At 38.9% G+C, this 22,725-nt stretch overlaps 2 long non-coding RNA genes across 2 annotated transcripts in view; one reads left to right on the forward strand and one right to left on the reverse strand.

The window, feature by feature from the left end:
* The window catches only part of LOC138756260 (uncharacterized), a 43,885-nt gene extending 24,687 nt beyond the window's left edge, over positions 1-19,198 (reverse strand). The window contains exon 1 of the long non-coding RNA XR_011352922.1: positions 19,160-19,198. This is a non-coding gene — a long non-coding RNA (uncharacterized lncRNA). The remainder of the gene's footprint in view (positions 1-19,159) is intronic.
* A 111-nt stretch (positions 19,199-19,309) lies between these two features.
* Positions 19,310-19,886, forward strand: LOC138756261 (uncharacterized). Its single transcript, XR_011352923.1, has 2 exons — positions 19,310-19,451; positions 19,751-19,886. It is a non-coding gene; the product is annotated as an uncharacterized lncRNA (long non-coding RNA).
* The last annotated feature ends 2,839 nt before the right edge of the window (positions 19,887-22,725 follow it).

The following is a 22,725-nucleotide window of genomic DNA, read 5'->3' on the forward strand; positions in this document are numbered from 1 at the left end:
TTATTATCTGTATTAATGGGGTATTAGACCAAATGAAAGATGTACATGACCTATCAGAATCTTTCAAAACAGCATTAATAATAGTAATTCTGAAGAAAGGGAAGGAAGGTCTCAGACATTCTTCATATAGACTTAAATCACTACTGAATGTGGATTGTAAAATTGTATCTGAATTATTAGCTAATTGGTTAGCTAAATTTTTACCAAAATTAATAAATCTGGATCAAAATGATTTCATTAGAAATAGAAGAGTGGCAGATCATATAGTTCTTAATTTTGATAAATGTAGCACAAAATAGAAAGATATCAGCAGTAGTAGTTGCACTAGATACAGAAAAAGTATTTGATAGATTGGAGTGGGATTTTCTTTGTTTAAAGTACTTAATATATTTGGGATTCCAAATACTTTTGTAAATTGGATAAAAGTGTTATATGATCAGTCAAAAGCAAAAGTGGTTACGAATGGACAAATAGCAACATGTTTTTTTGTTAAAAAGTTCATTAGACAAGGTTGCCCATTGTCACCTTTTTTATTTGCATTAGCAATAGCACCATTGGCAGAAATAATTAAAGTTATAAAGAAATTAAGGGATTTGAGATAGGTAATAAAGAGCATAAAATTACTTCGTAGATTATATAGTATAACAAGACCAGAAATTTTGTTGAATAAATTGAATATGAGATTAATAGAATATGGATTAGTATCGGGTTATTAAGTTAATGTTGATAAAAGTGAGGTGATATCTATCGTGGATATGGATTATTTACAATGTAAGTGATTAATAAAATTTAAGTGGCAAAAAGAAGTAATTAAATATTTATGAATAAAATGGACAGAAATATAAGTAATTTATTTATGTTAAATTACTCACCTGCATTAAGAAAGATAGAAGATCTGAGAAGATGGAAAGATTTACCAATAATGTTAATAGGATGGGTGAATTGTATTGAGATGATTTTTTTTTTCCAAGAACACAATATTTATTTCAATAATTGCCCATTCATGTGCCAGAAATGTTCTTTTGGAGTTTGAATAAAATTATACGAAAAGTTATTTGGAAAGGTGAAATGTTAAAATTTGGTCCTGAAAAATTATCATGGAAATTTGATCAGGGAGGACTAAGATTACTGAATTTTAAAAATTATTATAAAGCAGCTCAATTAAGATTTTTGTCCTCCTGTTCTCAAATAGGTGAGAAAAATGCTGTGATTCAGATTGAAATGAATAAAATTAGAGAAACTATCCCAGAACAAATTTTCTATAAATGAAATAGTGAATTGTTTAAAGGAAAAGAGGAAGTACCAATTTTAAGACATATATTGAAAATATGGAATGGGATTCATATGAAGAGGGGGATCAAAATTATCAATTACCTAAAATGTTGTTAAACCAAAATCCACTTATTCCTTTCACTTTGAATAATTCTTTTTTTTTAATAATTGGTATCATAAAAGTGTACAGAGGATAAAATATTATTTTTTAGGATCTTTCTTTTAAATTTTGAGAAATTAAAACATATATGTAATATACAAAATAATACAATTTTTCAATATTATCAATTAAAATAATTTAAAAAATAGAAATTGGGAATAGATTTGAGACTCGTAAGAAAGTCAAATTGAATATATAATAACAGATATATTTATTATTTAAAAAATATTCTTAATATGTAAATAAAATTGCAAAAAAAACTAAAAGAAAACAAAGATTTATATAAATCAAAATTACAATGGGAGAAAGATTTAAATATATTAATCCAAGAGGAAATGTGGTCAAAATTGTCAAGAGAGTGTTGAAAATACAGTTAAATATAATTTTCTTTATTAGTTATATTATACTCACACATAAATTGACTAGATTTAATTCTAATTATCCGCATAAGTGTTTTCGATATAACAAGTAAATAGGGACCTTTTTGCATTCGGTCTGGTCCTGTGTGAAAGTGGGATGATTTTGAAAAGATTTGACTATGTTGTTTGGATGAATTATGAAGATAAATATACAAAAAGACCCAAAAATATTTTTTACTTTGGAATATATATGAAGAAGATATAAAATTGAAATTGGATAAATATCAACAATTTTTTTTTAAAATATAGCCACAAATAAATGTTTATCAGTTACGAAAAAAACAGAATTTGGTAAAAAATAGGCAGAAATGCAAATAGGACGGCTCCCCCAACTGTGGTCTCTTGGCCGCCCTATCATCTCCCCCGACCACCCAGCAGTCTCCAACAACTGCTGGTCCCTCGGCCACCTCTCCCAACCACCAGTGCCCCCTTGCCGGATTTTGGAACTTTCCAGATTTTAGAGATGTCCGGATAAAGCATCGTGTCCCTGTACATGTAAAAGTACGTATTCTTTCATTTTCTTCTTCCTTTTTTTGGGGGAGGAGGGGGATTGGGGAGAAAATTTTTAAAAATTGTATCATTTTGTATTGTTTATTTAGTTCATGTATTATTGTATTTGTTCTTTGTAATAGATACAAATGATAAATAAAATTTTCAAAAAAATCTGAACTGTCAAACCTATTCTTGAACATAACAGGTAAACAAATTTTCACATCTACTCTGCCAAGACCTTCGAACATTCAAAATGTTTCTGAGTCCACCTCATTCTTTTGAACTGCTAAGAGTACAGTCTAAGAGGCAGGCTGACTTGGTTGTCCAGTGACATTGTTTATCAGATGGGTTCCACATCAAATCCCGATAATATCTACTGGATATTCACTGCTCCCAGCTGTCCACAAAAACCTCTTTTATAATGTTAATGAATAAGTAAAGTAAGCTTTATAATTAAAACCCAAATATTGTTGTCCTTTCCAATTCTCAAAATATCATTAACAGAATTTGGGATAGATACTTATTTTTCTCAACTATTTTTAATGTGAAGTCGTATCAAAACACTGTGGTAGCAATTGAGTAAGTTTTCATATCAATCTTCTGAGGTAACCATCATAACCTAAAGGCATTATGTAATTACCATGAAAATGATCAAATGTTCTAAAGTAGAATGTAGCTCATCTTTTGGTATGGAAAGGAAATAAATATCAGCATTCACAGACTCTGAAGATCCAAGCCAATGGACCATTTTTGATGTGAAGTTATGGTTATAATTTTGGATATCAAGAAACAGATTTGTGCAATCCCTTCACAGATATTAACCCACTCTGGTGACTGCTTTAGGGTTAAATGTTGACCAGAAAAGGCTGTCTTCATTTTTTTTTTTTCAATACCTGGGAGAAGGGCTGATATGGCCTTTGTATAAAGTCTCAAGAGAAAAAAAATAGAACACTATCAAATACATTGAGCCACATCAGGACTAAATTATTGGCTGAGATTCTGTGAAGATTTTTAGGCCATCCAAAAGCTTTGAGTGGTAGTTAAAACTTTAAATATAGTACCGTAATGTGGCCTTTAAGTTATTGCTGAACTTCAATGTGCAGAAAGAGGTGGTGTTCTTTATTAGCACATATTACCCTCCACTATAATTTTATTAAATTGGAGTCTATTTCAGCAAGAAATGTTTAAATCAACAGAGTAGGGTGATGATATCTTTCTTTGGCTTGGCTTCGCGGACGAAGATTTATGGAGGGGGTAAATGTCCACGTCAGCTGCAGGCTCGTTTGTGGCTGACAAGTCCGATGCGGGACAGGCAGACACGGTTGCAGCGGTTGCAGGGGAAAATTGGTTGGTTGGGGTTGGGTGTTGGGTTTTTCCTCCTTTGCCTTTTGTCAGTGAGGCCCACTGTGCTGGAGAACTTTTTATGTTTCTTTAACATAACATTTTTCTTGGGTTTACCTTGCATTTCAGGTGTTACTTTAGTCTTGTTAACTCCATTATATGTATGGCAAGTACACATGTTAGATAAAAAGCGATTACCCATTGCTGGCATACAAAGGCATTGCCCCCTCAAATGAGTTATTGTGCCCTCCTACCTGCAGCACTAGTGCCACTCGTCTCCACACGATATAAGCAGCGCATTTTTGTGTTACATCAGAGGGAGGGGAAGTGTGATGGCCTTGCATAGAGGAAGTTCATGGCAGGTGGGTACGACCACCACCACTCCAAGTGAATTTTTGAATGTTGAATTGTGTCTTTTTCCTCCCCTCCCCTCCCATTAGGTTACCCTAATGCCCTGGATTAAACATGTTCTGACACCAACCCTGCAGCATACCATGTTGCTCCTCATGAATGACCTCTTAAATTATCAAGTTTACATAGGTATGAGTCGTATTTGTTAGTTATAAAAAGCTGTTTTAGCTAAATTGTTACCTGTTATCACAAATGTAGAAGAGCCTTAGAAAACACCAGAGAATGTATTTCTGCACTTATGGGAAATTTGTTAGCCAACTATTTGTTGCTTTATTTCAGATTTCAACGTAATTACAAAATACACATTGAAATGTTGTCGTGGATTGGACAGAATATCTAGTTTTCATTTCAAACAGTTGTGAAAAATGGCTGAAGATGATTAAACTAGCACCACTCTGCGAAGGGTGATGGAATGCAAAATATGTAGATCGAGCTTGAAAATAGACAGCACTAACTAGTAGGCCCCTTTCTTATCAGAACCTCAAGGATGAAGGAATCTGGTTCGGACTGGCTCAGTGACCTAGGGTACCCCATAGTCACCATTGTGCTTGCTTAATAAAGACATGAATATTAACTTAAAAGCCCATAAGGATGGGACTGCCTAATTAACATAACATGCGATGTATGATGAGGGAGGGACTGTGTGGTATCTGCAGGGATGGAAGGGAAAAGGGGAAAGTTGTAAGGTATTGAAATTCCAATTGGAAGAGACTAAATGAAGATGTGGTGATGTTGAGCTGTACAAAAGAGTGATGATTCTGGACCTCCAGAGTGTCTTGGGACTAAGAGACACCCGGCTCTATGGAACCGAAATAAAGCTGAACCTGTTCTCCAAGACATTGTCTCCGGAGTAGTGATTGTGAACACTTTATATTTCACAAGCTTGGGAGATCGTCCAGGATTTCAACTCCCACCACTTGGCGACTGGCTATCAAAGAACGAGAAGGTGCACCCCACTGATTTCAGTGGTCTTCGATTTCCTTGTTTGCCATCAGTTGTTTGAGCGAGTGATATCCAGACAGGAGACTCTGGAGAACAGGATGAAGGGGAACTCCGGTAGGAGGAGTGGTTCGGTTGGCGAACTCTCGTGCACGAGACCCGAGTAAGAAAATTGATAATTAAGTATTACTTGGGTGACCGGGATAGTCTGTCAGGAGTGTGTGATCTGACAGGGAGAAAAATGTGTAATCAGTGTACCAGGACTGATGAGTCCTGAGAGAAAAAGGGACCCCAGAGTAGGGGTCCCGGGGCTGACATTTCACCAGATAGTCTGCTGGGGCGGATGTTAGGAAACTGGGGTTGGGAAAGGACCCAAGGGAAAATTAAGGAAACTATGATAAAGTTTTGCTATTACAAATGGCCTCAGACTCCAATTCTGAGCTCTTCAGTTTGGTGGCCACAATGGGGGTCAGATGAAGATTGGCTATATCAGATATTAAATGTGGTTATAAATACAAGAAACCCTTTTGATCAGGAAGAGTCAGATTATGCAGCATGTTGGATCTGGGTGACTGAGTTGTTTAAGGTCACCATGAAAAATGAGGAGGCAGAAGTACCTCCCTGGGATCTTTTGAAGTACCTGCCCCTGTCATATGACAGTCACAGGGGAGGGGAAAATCACCAGGAAGCTGGTTATATGTCTCCTGAGGAACATCAACAGGTGAGGGGGGCCGATGGAGGGATAGAGGCCTGTGCCCCAGAGCTGGAAGAGGCAGGACAGAAGAGATCAGACAAGCAGAAGAAACATGAGATAAAGTGAAGGGGTGAGGTGGAGATATTACAGGATGATATAAAATCCTTTCCATTGGAAAGATAGGAACAAAAAGCCCAAGCCAACTTGCAAATGTTCCCCTTGAAGGAGGTTCCAATAGGAGAAGGGGCATTGGGATTTATCAACGTTCCACTCACCAGTGCGGAAGTAAAGTTTCAAGAAGGAGATGAAAAGTCTCTTGGAGGACACTCTAGACTTGGCAGAACAGTTTGATCAATTCGTGGGACCTAACATTTACACCTGGGGTGAAATGTAGTCGATGTTGGGGATTTTATTCTCTACGGAAGAAAGGCAAATGATACGGCAGGCAGGAATGAGGATTTGGGAAAGAGAGCATCCCCCTGGAGATCAAGAGGGAGCTGCAGCAGAAACTAAATTTTCCATCATTCAGACAGACTGGGACAAACTGCCGGAAGAGGAGAGAAGGAACCATATAACCATATAACCACTTACAGCACAGAACAGGCAAGTTCGGCCCTACCAGTCCATGTCGTAACAAATCCCCACCCTCCTAGTCCCACTGACCAGCACCCGGTCCATACCCCTCCAGTCCTCTCCTCTCCATGTAACTGTTCAGTCTATCCTTAAATGTAACCAATGATCCTGCCTCGACCACGTCTGCTGGAAGCTCATTCCACATCCCCACCACCCTTTGTGTAAAGAAATTTCCCCTCATGTTCCCCTTATAATTTTCCCCCTTCAATCTTAAACCATGCCCTCTAGTTTGAATCTCCCCCACTCTTAATTGAAAAAGCCTATCCACATTTACTCTGTCTGTCCCTTTTAAAATCTTAAACACCTCTATCAAGTCCCCCCCACTCAATCTTCTATGCTCCAGAGAAAAAAAGCCCCAGTCTGCACAACCTTTCCCTATAACTCAAACCTTGAAATCCTGTCAACATTCTCGTGAACCTTCTCTGCACTCTCTCTATTTTGTTTATATCTTTCCTATAATTTGGTGACCAAAACTGTACACAGTATTCCAAATTTGGCCTCACCAATGCCTTGTACAATTTCATCATAACCTCCCTACTCTTGAATTCAATACTCCGATTTATGAAGGCTAACATTCCAAATGCCTTCTTCACCACACCATCTACCTGAGTATCAGCCTTGAGGGTACTATTTACCACAACTCCTAAATCTCTTTGTTGCTCTGCACATCTCAATAGCCTACCATTTAATGCATATGACCTATTTAGATTTGCCTTTCCAAAATGTAACACCTCACACTTATCTGTATTAAATTCCATCAGCCATTTCTCAGCTCACACTTCCAGCCTTCCTAAATTACCTTTTAATCTACGGTAATCTTCCTCACTGTCCACAACACCACCAATCTTTGTATCATCCGCAAACTTGCTTATCCAATTCTCCACCCCTACTTCCAGATCGTTAACATATATAACAAACAACAGTGGACCCAGGACCGATCCCTGAGGAACTCCACTAGTCACCGGCCTCCAATTGGACAAACAATTTTCTACCACTACTCTCTGACACCTCCCATCGATATTCAGCATTGCTGAATCCATTTCACTACCTCCTTATTTATACCTAATGCCTACACCTTTTTTCCTAACCTCCTGTGGGAAACTTTGTCAAAAGCTTTACTAAAATCTAAATAGACAACATCCACAACTTTCCCTTCATCAACCTTTTTTGTAACCCCCTTGAAAAACTCAATCAGGTTTGTCAAGCATGATCTACCCCTGACAAAACCATGCTGATTACTCCCTATCAATCCCTGTACCTCCAAATATTTGTAAATACCATCCCTCAGAACACTTTCCATCAACTTGCCCACCACAAATGTCAGACTCACGGGCCTATAATTCCCAGGTTTACATTTGGACCCTTTCTTAAACAGCGGAACCACATGCGCCACCTCCAATCCTTTGGCACTACCCCTGTGGCCACTGACATCCTAAATATCTCTGTTAATGGCCCCACTATCTGTCCACAAGCCTCCCTAAGACTCCTTGGGAATATTTTGTCCGGTCCCGGAGCTTTATCCACCTTTATCTTTTTCAACACAGCCATCACTATCTCCTCGGTTATCCTTATATGCTTCATGAACTCCCCACTATTTTTCTTTACTTCAATTGGTTCAATATTTTTTTTCCCTAGTGAATACCGAGGCAAATAAATCATTCAAAATTTCCCCCATTTCCTCTTACCTCACTCAGCCTACCCTCGCTATCTACAAGGGGTCCAATTTTATCTCTCACTAATCTTTTACTTTTAATGTACCTATAGAAACCCTTTGGATTTATTTTTACTCTGTCTGCCAAAGCCTCTTCATGCCTTTTTTTGACCTTTCTAATTTATTTCTTAAGATTCCTTCTACAGTCCTTGTTGTCCTCCTTCAAATTCTCAGCTCCCTGCTCTTTATACCTCTTGTACACCTCCATTTTTCTCCTAACCAAATTTCCAATATTCCCCGAAAACCAAGCCTCCCTATGACTTCCAGCATTTCCTTTGATCCTCACTGGGACATATCTACTCTGTACCCTCAAAATTTATTTTTTGAATCTCCTCCATTTTTCATTTACATCCTTACCTGAAAATATCCTGTCCCACTTAATACTCCCCAAATCCCTTCTTATTCCTTCAAAATTTGCTCTTCTCCAATCCAGAACCTCAACTTTAGGCCCCTCCTTGCTCTTCCCTAAAACTACCCTAAAACTAACAGAGTTATGATCACTAGACCCAATTTGTTCTCCAACATTAATGTCCGATACCTGACCTAGCTCATTCCCTAACAGGAGATCTAGTATTACATCATCCCGAGTCTGTTCTTCTACTAATTGATTTAGAAAACAATCTTGAACACATTTAACGAACTCTAGCCCATCCAGCCCTCTAACTGTATGGGTATCAGACTCGCCAAGGCAAGTAGCGCCTTTGGAAGACTACACAAAAGAGTCTGGAAAAACAACCAACTGAAAAACCTCACAAAGATAAGCGTATACAGAGCCGTTGTCATACCCACACTCCTGTTCGGCTCCGAATCATGGGTCCTCTACCGGCACCACCTACGGCTCCTAGAACGCTTCCACCAGTGTTGTCTCCGCTCCATCCTCAACATCCATTGGAGCGCTTACACCCCTAACGTCGAAGTACTCGAGATGGCAGAGGTCGACAGCATCGAGTCCACGCTGCTGAAGATCCAGCTGCGCTGGATGGGTCACGTCTCCAGAATGGAGGACCATCGCCTTCCCAAGATTGTATTATATGGCGAGCTCTCCACTGGCCACCGTGACAGAGGTGCACCAAAGAAAAGGTACAAGGACTGCCTAAAGAAATCTCTTGGTGCCTGCCACATTGACCACCGCCAGTGGGCTGATAACGCCTCAAACCGTGCATCTTGGCGCCTCACAGTTTGGCGGGCAGCAGCCTCCTTTGAAGAAGACCGCAGAGCCCACCTCACTGACAAAAGGCAAAGGAGGAAAAACCCAACACCCAACCCCAACCAACCAATTTTCCCTTGCAACCGCTGCAATCGTGTCTGCCTGTCCCGCATCGGACTGGTCAGCCACAAACGAGCCTGCAGCTGACGTGGACTTTTTACCCCCTCCATAAATCTTCGTCCGCGAAGCCAAGCCAAAGAAGATCCCAATCAATGTGAGGGAAGTTAAAATCTCCCATGATCACTACCTTATGATTCTCACACATATACGTTATCTCCCTACAAATTTGTTCCTCTAATTTTCTTGGCCCATGTGGTGGTCTGTAATACACCCCTATTAGCACCCTCATGCCTCCTTCACCCCTCAATTCCAACCAAGCTGCCTCACTGGACGATCCCTCCAGACCATCCTGCCACCTCACGGCAGTAATGTCTTCCTTAACAAGCAGAGCAACTCATCCCCCTTTTTTACCCCCTGATCTATCACATCTAAAACAAATGTATCCTGGAATATTAAGTTGCCAGTCCTGCCCCTCCTGTAGCCAGGTCTCACTAATTGCCACAATATCATGACCCCAAGTATCTGTCCATGCTCTAAGCTCATCTACCTTGTTCACTATGCTTCTTGCATTAAAATATATGCATTTCAGAGAATGATCCTCATATATATTCTCTTTTCTACCTTTTACCCTAATCTCCATCCTACCTTTGTTATCGTTATTATTCCTATCTAGGTGGCCATGCTCTCTTGACACTGCTCTCACACTCTGTTCCCCACCCCCCTGCTGAACTAGTTTAAACCTTTCCCCACAGCTCTAGCATATCTGCTTGCCAGCACATTGGTCCCCCTCCAGTTCATGTGGTATTTGAGAACATGTGGGATTTGAGAGATCTGTTAATAAAGGGATTAGAGAAGCAGTCCCAAAGAGTCAAAATTTCGAGCAAGCCTTTGAAAATAGTCAGGTAAAAGAGGAAGCACCAGAAGTCTTCCTGCAGAGGTACCTGAGGTACCATGGGGAATTGTCTAGATACAACTATCTGGAAGTTGAAAATATAATTTGAAAAGTTTCTAAAGGAGCAGGACAGGAAAAATCAGGAAAGGAAAAAAAAGCAAAGGGTAGGCAGGAGAAGCCTCCTGCACAGGAGGATAAACAAAGACTATGTAGTCAAATGGAAGTCCTAAGGCTGATGGAGGAGGGAGAGACGAGTGACCCCGAGTATTCCTCGGGGACCCCCTAAGGATCACCGCTAGCATATCATCTGCCTGTGTCTAAACCCTTAGCAGCGGTCCCCTCTGGGCCAGCAGTACCCAAAGTATTTTAGGATCCTGTTAGTGCTCAAACCCAGAGCCATGATAAATCATCCAGCCACTGTAACAAAGAAGTTAAGATTTAGAGAAAGTCTGTGGAAAATTCTAGAAGCTTTTGTTAAAACACGTTTGTCTGCATTTGCACAATTTAAAAATTAAGCTGTTCTCAGTGAGGACAGACAGAACTCAGCAGAAAAACATAAGATACCATTCTACCAGCCAGCCAAATTGGCAGGAAGCCCATAAGAAGAGATAACGCAGCCAGTTTGTGCAGAAAACTACAGAGCACAGAACGAAGACAGTCAGGAATACTCTTAAAGGGGCCACGCAAGATACTGATTTGTTTGCAGTTTAAAGTTGAGTACATACGCATGATAAAGTTGTGATTTTGTAACTTAATGAGGCAGCAGATAAAGTAGCTAAAGTATCTAAAGGGTTATCAGGATTGGGACCCCAAAGATTTATTTCAACATGAGTTCTCCTCAACGAGCCTTAAACCTTCCATCCAGGAGATTAGATCCACCAGAGGAACGCCTCTGATAGAGAAATTGAGCGATGGAAATGTTCTGATTGTTATTATGTTGATGTACTTGAGTTTTGGGAAATCCCAGCAGGTAGAGGGTTACTAAATGTATCGTCGTTACATTTCAAACAGGAATGTCCCGAATTAAAGATGGAAAGGGATGATATCCCTCTGATGACTTTTGTGGAGGATTAGTGAGATCAGGGGTTTCTTCCAGGTGGGACCCAACAAAGAGGATGCCATTTTTCTGGTGGACACAGAGGCCACTAGATCATCATTAAATGTTATACCGGAGGGAGTTAGATTCACTAATCAACAATTAAAGGTATCAGGGATAAAAGGGGAAGAGTTTTCTGTACCTATTTTGGAGCCCATTATGATCGGAATGGATCATGATGAAGTGATGTGGCAACTATTATACATTCCGGATATTGGAAGTAACCTCCTGGGTTACAACTGGGGTTAGAAAAGGGGGTAAAATATTTGGGACACTTAATAAGTAAGGGAAAAAGGAAAATGAGTCCCGAAAGGATTAAGGGGATATCGGAACTGGTTCTCCCGAAAACAAAGAAGGAACTAAGGAAGTTCCTGGAACTGATGGGTTATTGTCGACTGTGGATAGATTCATACGCACAAAAGACTAGAAACTTATACTTCACCTCGAGGATACTTCAAGAAACAATACAGAAGTTAGAAATAACATGGGATTTTCATACCCCATGGCATTCCCCTATACCTCAGGATGGGTAGAACGAATGAATCTGACATTGTCCAAATTGGTGCTAGAAACAAAGTTACCCTGGACTAAATGCCCGCCTATAGCATTACTGTGAATTCGAATAGCACCTCAAAGGAATGTCGGATTGTCCCCTTACGAGATGCTATTCAGACTGTCACTTTTGGGAAGAGATGGGGAATTGCCTACTGTTGAAGTCACTGACAGATTTGTAAGGAACTATGTATTGGCACTCGCTTCTTCTTTATTTGTTCTTAGGAAAAAGGGTCTGATGGCCAAGTCATCTCCACTCGAATTTGCCGTTCACTAAATACAACCAGGTGATTGGATTCTGGTTAAGACGTGGAAGGACGCCAACCTTCATCCAAATTGGGAGGGACCATTTCTAACCATCCTGACCACTGAGACAGTGACAAGAACTGCAGAAAAAAGTGGACACATCACACTAGAGTGAAAGAACTAGTGAGGACCCCTGCTGAGCCATCAACTTTGCACATACATCCCACCAAAAATCCGCTCAAGATCCAGTTGAAAAGACATTGATGGTCATTAGAACAGGAAACATAAGTTTAATATCTATGTATAACCCTCCTCCTTCGGTAGAAAGAAACATGAGATGGTGGTGGATATGCTGAATAGAGTTGGTAAGTGGGAACCAGGGTTGGGCTGATGGGATTCATACCCCAGTAAGGAGAGGATTGAAATCCATCATCAAGCTCTCAGGACCAGTAAAGTTCACCATTACCATTCCTGCAAGTTCTAAACTGCAGGTGATATGGTTCAATGCTTGTAGTTTAATAAAATGTGGTAGGATCGAGAGTCAGAGATGATATAGTGTTCAGGAGAAATATATGTGTCTTAATAGATACTGCCCCTATTGGAGTGATGTATGATGGACTACCCAGAAAAACTTACTCAAAAAAGGTAAATGGGAAAAATTTGGCATGGGGATAAACATCGGTGGAAAGGACCTGTTGGCGTGTTGTTTTAGAATAATCGTAGAAAGATCAAAGACTAATCCAACTGATAGTACCTTCACAATAATGCCTAAGGTGAAACCCTATACTTCACCCAATGATCCAAAAATAGTACAGATAGTAGAGGTAGAGGACCTGAGACAGATGATTGAGATTGAGACAGGATATGGGGATACAAATGCCTGGATAGAATGGGCAAATTATATAGTGAAGAATTTAAACAAGAGCAATTGCTATGCATGTGCTTCTGGACATCTGATAGCACAGGTGGTTCCACCTCCATTGGGGTGGGGTAAAGACAGACAAGAAATGAGGTGCATGATGGCTTTTTATCAGGATAGAGAGGTCTGGGGTAACCAGTCCTGTAAATCTCTGTCCTTGGTGTTCCCTCCTCTGAAGAGGAGGGATGTCCGGATTTCGCCGGCATTCTGGACTGTGACAGGGAATCACACAGTCTGCATTTCAAGACAAGGAAGACGGTTCACAAAGGACCTAGGAAAGCTGTAACTATGCGAAAAGGTACAAGACATGACAGAGGAGAGTGGAGGGAACCACTCAGCCTTGAATGTACCTCGAGCGGATCTGTGGTGGTTCTGCGGAGGCAGAATCCTTGGACCAATTCTTCCTCCCAATTGGAAAAGCACCTGTGCAATTATTCAATTGGCCATACCCTTCACCTTGGCATTTGAAGGTAATAGGGATAAAGAAAAGTAAGAAGGAGTTCCTTGGGACATTTTTCAATAACCAATTTTATATTGATCAATTGGGGTGCCAAGGAGAGAACCTAATGAATTTTAGGCACATAATCAGATAGTAGTGGGGTTTGATGTAGTTTAATCAAAGATACATGGTAAAAAGAAAAAGGATGGATTGTGAAAAATGGCTGAAGATTATTAAACTAGCGAAGGGTGATGAAATGCAAAATATGTAGATCAGACCTTGAAAATAGAAAGCACTAGCTAGTGAGCCCCTTTCTTATCAGAAACCTCAAGGATGAAGGAATCTTGTTCGGACTGGCTCAGTGACCTAGGGTACCCCATAGTCACCATTGTGCTTGCTTAATAAAGACATGAATATTAACTTAGACACTCATAAGGATGGGACTGCCTAATTAACATAACATGCGATGTATGATGAGGGAGGGACTGTGTGGTATCTGCAGGGATGGAAGGGAAAAAGGGAAAGTTGTAAGGTATTGAAATTCCGATTGGAAGAGACTAAATGAAGATGTGGTGATGTTGAGCGTGGGACTGTACAAAAGAGTGATGATTCTGGACCTCCGGTGTGTCTTGGGACAAAGAGACACCTGGCTCTGCAGTCCCGAAATAAAGCTGAACCTGTTCTCCAAGACTTTGTCTCCGGAGTAGTGATTGTGAACACTTTATATTTCACACAGTATTAAAGGTTAATGTACACACATCCTGTACAGATCAGTGAATATTGTATAGAGAGAACTATAATGACAAAACATGCTTTTTTTTGTTGTCACGTATAGTGAGATTCAGTGAAAGAATTTATGGTACGTGCTGTGCAGGCAAGTTAACCGATCATTCATTACAACTGGTAGTGCAAAATAAGCAGAGCATAATGTGGCAAAAATAAATCAGGTCAGCAACATTTAACTAATCAGTGGTCTATTCAATCGTCTAGTAAAAGAAGGAAAGAAACTATTTTTGAACCTGGCAGTACATGAGTTCTAACTCGTGTATCTTCCTAGTTCCAGGGATGAGAAGGGAGAGTGACCAGGATGGGATGGGTCTTTTAACATGTTTTCCTGAGGCAATGAGAAAGGATGATGATTTGCGTGATGGCCTGAGCCTGCATACATGACTCTGTAATTATTGACAGACTTGGCCAGAGCAGTTTCAGTACCAAGATGTGATGCAGCATATTGGGATACCTTCAGTTATGCAGCTATAAAAATTGGTCTGAAGCATAAACACCATGCTGAATTTCTTTAAGATTCTCAGGAAGTAGAGATGTTTGTGCAATTTCTTGTCCATGGTGTCACATGGTTGGACCAGGGCAGATTGTACAAGTTTGCTTATTTATCATCAAATTGTACAAGTACAATCTGACAAAAAAGCATTTTATGGTCCTTGGAATAAAACACTGTAAAAACACAAACAGACATACAATACATATTTACAATACTTGAATACAAATATAAAATAAATAAATAAATATTACTGTTAAATGAATAGTGGGGTCATGAAGAATTTGTATGAGCAGTTCATCAGTCATTCAATAGTTTCCTTGCCTGTGGGAAGAAGTTGATAATTACACCTAAAGGTCTCTACCATCTTCAGTTCAGCCCCATTGATACAGACATGAGTGACATAGTGACATGAGTTCCCACCCTGCTTTCTGAAGTCAATAGCCAGCTTCTTCACTTACTTTGCAATGAAGGAGAGGCAGATGGCTTCAATAACATGCCAGTCGATTTTTCATCCCCTTCCTGAATGCCATTTCACCATTTATTTTTCAGTCTGGCCAGCAAAGGTGGTATTATCTGCAAACTTATAGATGGAATAAGAACAGTTTTGGATGTATAAGGAGTACAGTAAGGGGTACATGTGTGAAGGATTATGTGGAATGTAATGATAGAGATCTTGTTTGCATGTCAACTAGCAATGCCTTACTGCTTGATTAGACTTGACTGCCACCATGGGCTGACTCGGAGCAAGACACACAGTATGCTGTATCCGTAATGGAGACTTTCTGGCTCAAGGCATGCCTCATGTGCTGTTTTCAACAACTTTAAAGTAAAGAACCTTTTTCTTCATTCATTTGTTGTCTTAAGAATGCACACATATGAATACAAGAAGAAACATGGTGTCAGAAGTGGGATGAAGGAAATTAGATGGAAATACTTTAAAAGATAAAATAGCGAAACTTCAGCTGACAGGTAATGTGGCTGAAAATTGGAACAGACTTAAACAGCATTTTAAATTGTATTTAATGGCAGTTAGAGCTGACGAGAAAAGTAATAAAGGGAAAGCATCAGTTTTCCTCCATGTTGTGGGTGATGAACCCCTTAAGGTGTATAATAACCACATTTACTACTGAAAGAGACAAAATGAAAATGGAAAAAATAATGGAAAAGTTTGAGGCATACTGCATACCTAAATGTGAGAGGCACAAATTTTTCATGTGTATTAAACAGTATGTGACTGAATTGAAAAACAGTAGCAAAGCGGTGAATTTGGTGGACTGACCGACTCGCTGATAAAAGACAGATTTGTGTGTGTTATTCCAGATAATAGTCTAAGGGAAAGGCAGATAAGAGAACAAAATCTAGACCTGGAAAAATCCATAGCACTCTGTAGGACTAGAAACTGTAAAAATGCAGGCAAAAGAGTTGTTTAGTGAAACTAGCCACAACGTGTACACAGTGAGCAAGAACAGACATAAACCGTTTAACAAAAAGAGCACCAAAGTGGAAAAAGAGGCGTGGCCAGCGAACAAAATCGAAAGGGACAATCGACAGCCATGTCGTCGTGGTGACGCACAACATCTACCAAAAAAGTGTCCAGCATATGGTAAAACATGCTATATGTGCAATGAAAGCAACCATTATGATCGTTGCTGTAGCAACCAAGTGCAACAAAGCAAGGTTCATGCAGTAGATGAAAAGGAGATAGAGGAATTCTATGTAGATGTTGTGACTGAAAACAAGAAAAAAACAGAGACTGGATGTTGAGATTAAAAGTGAATGACATATACTTTTCAGTTAAATTGGATACTGGAACACAAATAAATGTAATATCAGACACTGATTTTAAGAAAATTAGACCAAGATGAAAGATGTATGGAACAAAAGTGAAGGTAACAGGATATTCAGGTACCGATGTACCACTGCAAGGAAAATGCATGGTCAAAGTGAAACACAAGGATAGAGAGCATATGCTAGCATTCATCATGATACCAAACGATGTACAGGCCATAGTACATTTAACAGCCTGTGAGAAACAGAACCTAGTATAAAGAATCCTCATTGTGGAAAGCAAAGGAGATGAACTCATGAAAGAGTACAATGACCTATTTCATGGTCTAGGCTGCCTTCCAGGAGAACACACGATCATAATGGATAAACGTGTGCCACCGATAATACATCCATGCAGACAAGTTCCATTTCCACTTCCAAAGCAGCTAAAAGTAGAGATGAACAGGATGGAAGCCTGAACATGATTCAAAAGATAGATGAGCCAATGGATTGGGTGAGTTCACTCGTTGTTGTGGACAAAAAGAATGGAAAGATTAGAATTTGCCTGGATTCAAGAGATCTAAACAGAACAATAAAGAGAGAACACATTAAGCTTCCTATGCATGAAGAAATCATGTCATAGTTTGCAAATTAAACATTTTTTAAGCAAGTTAGATGCATCAACAGGATTTTGACAGTTGAAATTAGATGAAGGAAGTTCAAGACTGTGCCCGCTCAATAGTCCATTTGGGAGATACAGATTCCTAAGGTTACCATTCTGAATTGCCTCAACTCCTGAAGTGTATCACAAAACTATCTATATGGTCTACGAACACCTGGATGCAGTTGATACTTCAATGGATGACATCATAGTATGGGGAACCACGAGAATGGAGCATGATGAGAGACCAAGGAAAGTGCTGAAAGCAACAAGGAAAGCAAACCTGAAGCTGAATAGAGAGAAATGCCAGCTTAGGGTAACAGAACTAACATTTGTAGGAGATATTATTGGCAGTGAGGCATCAGACCAGATCCCAGAAAGGTGTCCACCATTGGCCACAATGCAAACAACTTTAAAGAACCTTTTCCTTCATCCATGTGTTGTCTTAAGGACTCACACATTCGAATACAAGATGAAACATGGAGTAGGAGTTGTCACCAGTTCTCACTGATTATGTTCTGTAGGTCAGGAAGTTGAGTATCCTATTGCAGAGGGGAGTGTTGAAAAACAAGTCCAGGAGATTTTACAAAGTTCCATTCCATGTTTCAACAAGTTGAAGAACATCCATAAATCTAAAATTAATCATGAAGCTTTATTTAATTTGTCACTTCAAATAAATGAATTAAAATTTGGAATAATTTAAGTAACTTCAAATTTGTTTTTGATTCAAATTAAGCAGTTAATGCAATTCACCAAATGGAGAAAACACAAAAATATCATCTAAAATGTAAAATTAACAAAGGATTGAGAAAGATTTTGTTCACACAAGGACAGACTACATGCTCAATGGTTACTTCAAGTCAAACTGACCTCAAAATGGGAAAGCGTAAATATTCACTGAAATCTATTTTTTTAATCTGTCTTCGTTCTTTTCCAAATAATCCTTTTCCTTTGTCACCTCTTCACAGACCATGACAAATGGTGGAAGGTAAATGACAAAATTCAATACATAACTTAAGTTTCAGGCATACCATACAATATTTGTAACAGTGAATCTTTTCATAAAAGACAAATTATATGTAAGTTCAACTATATATAAAAATAAACAGAGAAAATATTTGCAATGTTAACAACATCAGTAGAGTTTTTGATAACAAGAATAAAATGTGTACAATTATCTTTATGCAAAGAAATATTGATAAATTTTCTTCTGGATAGTTTAATAATGATGTCTAGATATATTATATCCAAGCTAATCCTGCTCAGTTGGATATTTAACATGAATTTGGAAATTCCTCTACAAATCAGCCACAAAAGAACTGTAACTAGGCCAAACCTATAATAGAAATCATTGCAATGTTCTTCAGATGACACATTATACTGAGCTGATTTGTCTCTGTTCAGATCAATGTTCAGGATTTGATTACTATATTCTTCAGCAAAAATGCTACAAGCAATAAATATGACCAGCAAAATACATCACATTTTATTTGTGTTTGTTATGGGGTTACAGATTGCCTATAATTCTGGATTCCTTTATAGCATCCATTGTTCTTAAAATTCATAATGAAGACCCTATAATAACAGAGGGAGGGGAGTGAATACAAGGGACCACAGTGGCGGGAATAGTGTTAAATAGATTTCAGATTTATTGTCAGAGCATACATGACATCACATACAACCCTGAGATTATTGTATCCTGTGGGCACAGCAGAATTACCACTAATTGGTAGTGAAAAAAAATAACTGTACACAGCGTAAAAAGTAAACAAATAAAGAACAGTAAACAGATTATGAATGTAAACAAATTAACTGTGCAATACGGAGAGAACAAAAGAAAATTTGTAGATGATGTTTTTGTTGTACTGAGCTACACAGTCGTCGGTGTAAATTCATTAGATGTGGGAGCTAAGAACACAGCCCTGTGATGCTCCAATACTGATGGAGATTGTGGAGGAGACATTCTTACCAAGCTTCACCGATTGTGGACTAGAAGTGAGGAAATCCAGGATCCAATTACACAGCTGATTGATTTTGAGGGGATAATGGTGTTAAAGGTCAAACTTTAGTCAATAAAGAGCATTATGATGTATGCATCTTTGCTGTCCAGGTGTTCCAGGGCTTTGTGTAGAGCCAGTGAAATGGCATCTGTCGTAGACATGTTTCTATGATAGGTGAACTGAAATGGATCCATGCCACTTCTCAAACAGGAGCTGATATGCTTCATCACCAGCCTTTGAAAGCACTTCATCATGGTTGCTGTAAGTGTTACTGGTCCATAGTTGTTAAGACAGGTTACTACAGTCTTCTTGGGCACCGGTATGAATGATACCTGTTTGAAACCGGCAGGTACCACAACCTGCTGAAGTGAGATATATAAGAAGTCTGTGACTGCCTTGACATGCTGAGAAAATAGAGAATGAATGTAACAGCATACAGGGATAGAAATGTTTGGATATGACACGAAAGATGTGAAAACACTTTGAACTGTTTTACTATGCAAATAATTTACTGTGAATAAAGTTTGCACTGTAAAGGAATCGCTTATCTTTTGTTTCAGGAATATTGACATGAAGGCTGGGCCCGCTGGGAAATGCTGACTGGAGAAGATTTAGGATACCCCATATGGGCGTGGAGTTTGAAAATTTGTTGATTGCTTTCTGTTGACTTCACAATCATGATCCAATGCTAACCTGCTCAAGATGTAATTGTATTTCTTGAACACTAACGCTGAGAAATCTACCCTCTGAGCTTCTGAAAATATCCAGATTCTACATAATATTCATTATAGGCATCCTTTGGGTATTATATATTCCTGTAATGACATTGTGAATATGATTAATTAAGAACTTACCCTCAGATTACCATTTTACATCACATATGCTGCTTACCTGAAATTCAAAGAAATGAGTGGAACTTATACAAAAGGTATTAGAAGTACCCTCACCAACTCACCACCACACCCCACCCCCCCCCCCCACCCCCCAGATCAATTTAAAGGGAGTTTATAGAGAGCTGGTGTGGTTTATTTGCCCACCTGGAGAAATACATGACTTCAATTTATTTTGAAATGATAAAGGTCTTTAATCTTAGCCAAGGACAGAAGTCAAAGAAAATAATATTGATTCCCAGATAATGTCAGCTCATCCAGGAAAAAGGGAGGGATGATCTCTGCCACTTTTCTTTCAGATTGTGATTGAGCCAATAGCTGTAGTAACAAAGTTAAGAAAGGTATTCGGGGAATTGAGACCTGAGCTACAAGTCTTATAATTTCACTGTAGACTGACAGTGTCCTAGCATGAGTCACAACTTCAGTGGTTGTTATAATTTATCCCTTCCCTCTTGAGCATAAATTCAGCACATGTAATTGAACTGAATTGTTTATTGTTTATGTGTACTGAGATACAATTTTAAAAAACCCTTTGTTTTGCATGGTATCCAAGCAAGTCAACCTATATATTATATAACAGGTAGCATCTTTGCTGTCCAGGTGTTCCAGGGCTTTTATTCTTGCTGTGGATTTAGCCCTACCATTAGAACTGATGTAGTGTGGTTTAATATGCTCCACTTCCACTGACACAAGTGTCAGGTAAAACAACTGTAAGAAAAATGAACATGGGAACAGAGGCAACAAATGCCATAGAATAATGCAGCTAAAGAGGTTAGAATTTGGGCCATCTGGCCTGTACTGAGTGCATGCAAAAATGATATTAACATTCCAATTCATTCCAATAGAGATCTCTCTTCCTTTCTTACTATTTCACAATTTTAGCCAATTTAAAGGAAAGTTGGGAAACTCCTATTACTTTACATATCTTTTCAATGACCTTGGGGTTCTTGAAGCCAAAAATTGGATATATTTCCATTAACTTAGGAGTTCTTGCAGCTATAATGAGGGTAGGTGGGGAGGGGAGGATGGGGAAATTCAGTCCCTTATATTGCATCAATATTCTATCTCTAGCATTGCAGGGTGAGCATTAGGCCACAATATAATGCCCTTATGTTATGAATGTTAGAGACAATCTGGTTGATTTTTTTTCCTTGTGACCTTTACTCAGATATTTCTGGGGTCAGAGGAATACAAAGATATAAACCTTTTAAGACAGAGCAGGCTTAAGTCTGTACACATCCAGTGAGAGTCTTTGGCGAATCAAAAGGTTTTCTGTCAAAATGGATGCAATATTGTAACTAAAAGTTACTCCTTGTTAATGCATATTCCTTGACTAATTTAATCTGAATCTTTGGATGTAATATTACATAAAATTAGTTTAAATTCCCTTTCCATTTTATCAGAGGTCCAACTGACTACTTGCAGCTTGGTAAAGAGAGAACCATCACATTCCTTAGCCTATCAGCCAGGTTCCAGCTGCACCAGATCAATGTATTCATTTCTGCTTTACTTCATATTCCTTCTCCACTTTCAGTTCCTCTCTTCTCCCCCTTCATTCCTCCCATGATACCACCTCATTTCTTCTCCATTCCTAAAGCGGCCCTTTAGGTTTGCCCAATAGTTCCCCTCATCCCTTGCCTGATCCTCTTCTCCCATTCTCCTATCCTCCGTCACTGACCTCTACACTATTTGCTTTTGCTTCTCATCAGACTTTCTTCTATCATCCCCTTCTTTCTCTGCTATCTTTCCCTATTAATCATTATTTTTTTCTTAATTTCTCCTTATTTATTTGTTCCAATCTTTATTTACTCTGCCTTCAAAAATCTGAATGTAACCTTGTTTGCCTCTCCTGCTTGATTTGACTGCACAAAGTTCTCACTCTTTCTGCAAATCCACAGGAGAGCAGCTAACATGTTTCTGATGCTAAATGAAAACAACATTACCGCAATTTCTGAGAAAATATGAAATTTAATATTGATTAAAGAATACTGCATTAATAAGCCATGCATGAGTGTGTGTGCCTATGAAGGACTCATTAAAATATCCCCTCAGTTATATCGGTTTACTTTCTGAATTACATGCAGAACAACCATCATAATATTTTAAATTAAGATTCGACAGAATTTTCTTTAATGTCATTATGCACATAATTGATAAAAAATGAAAAGATCATCTTTATTCCTCTCCATGTCATGTTTCATTTATTTTCTAAGTTCATGACTCTACAAGCTGCAGCTCAAGCTCAGTACACTGAATGAGTTAATTTACCACACAATATAGAATGTAAGGATTCTTGCAAGATGTCTCCTGTACTGCATAGATTTGTGATTGGTCATCACAATACAAAATGACATTAGCTTAACCAAGCAGAAATCCTCCCTTGACTGTATAAATGAGGTCACATCCTTTATGCATTTCACAGTTGATGGTAGTCAATGCTTTTCTGTGTTTGTCGCTGTTTGAAATATAGAGTTCTGAAATAGACCTCGCAGAGTTCTTGACCCTAATTAGTGCTGCTTTTCCCAAGGACATATATTTTCCCTTTATGTTCACATGTCACTGCCATTGGCAGTCCTACCCTTAATGACAGCTCTATAAATGAGGTGACATCTCTGTGCAGAGCAATAGGAAAGCATCTCGTTTTT

The sequence above is a fragment of the Narcine bancroftii genome, chromosome 3 (assembly GCF_036971445.1).
Source record: "Narcine bancroftii isolate sNarBan1 chromosome 3, sNarBan1.hap1, whole genome shotgun sequence".
In the NCBI taxonomy this organism is placed as follows: Eukaryota; Metazoa; Chordata; class Chondrichthyes; order Torpediniformes; family Narcinidae; genus Narcine; species Narcine bancroftii.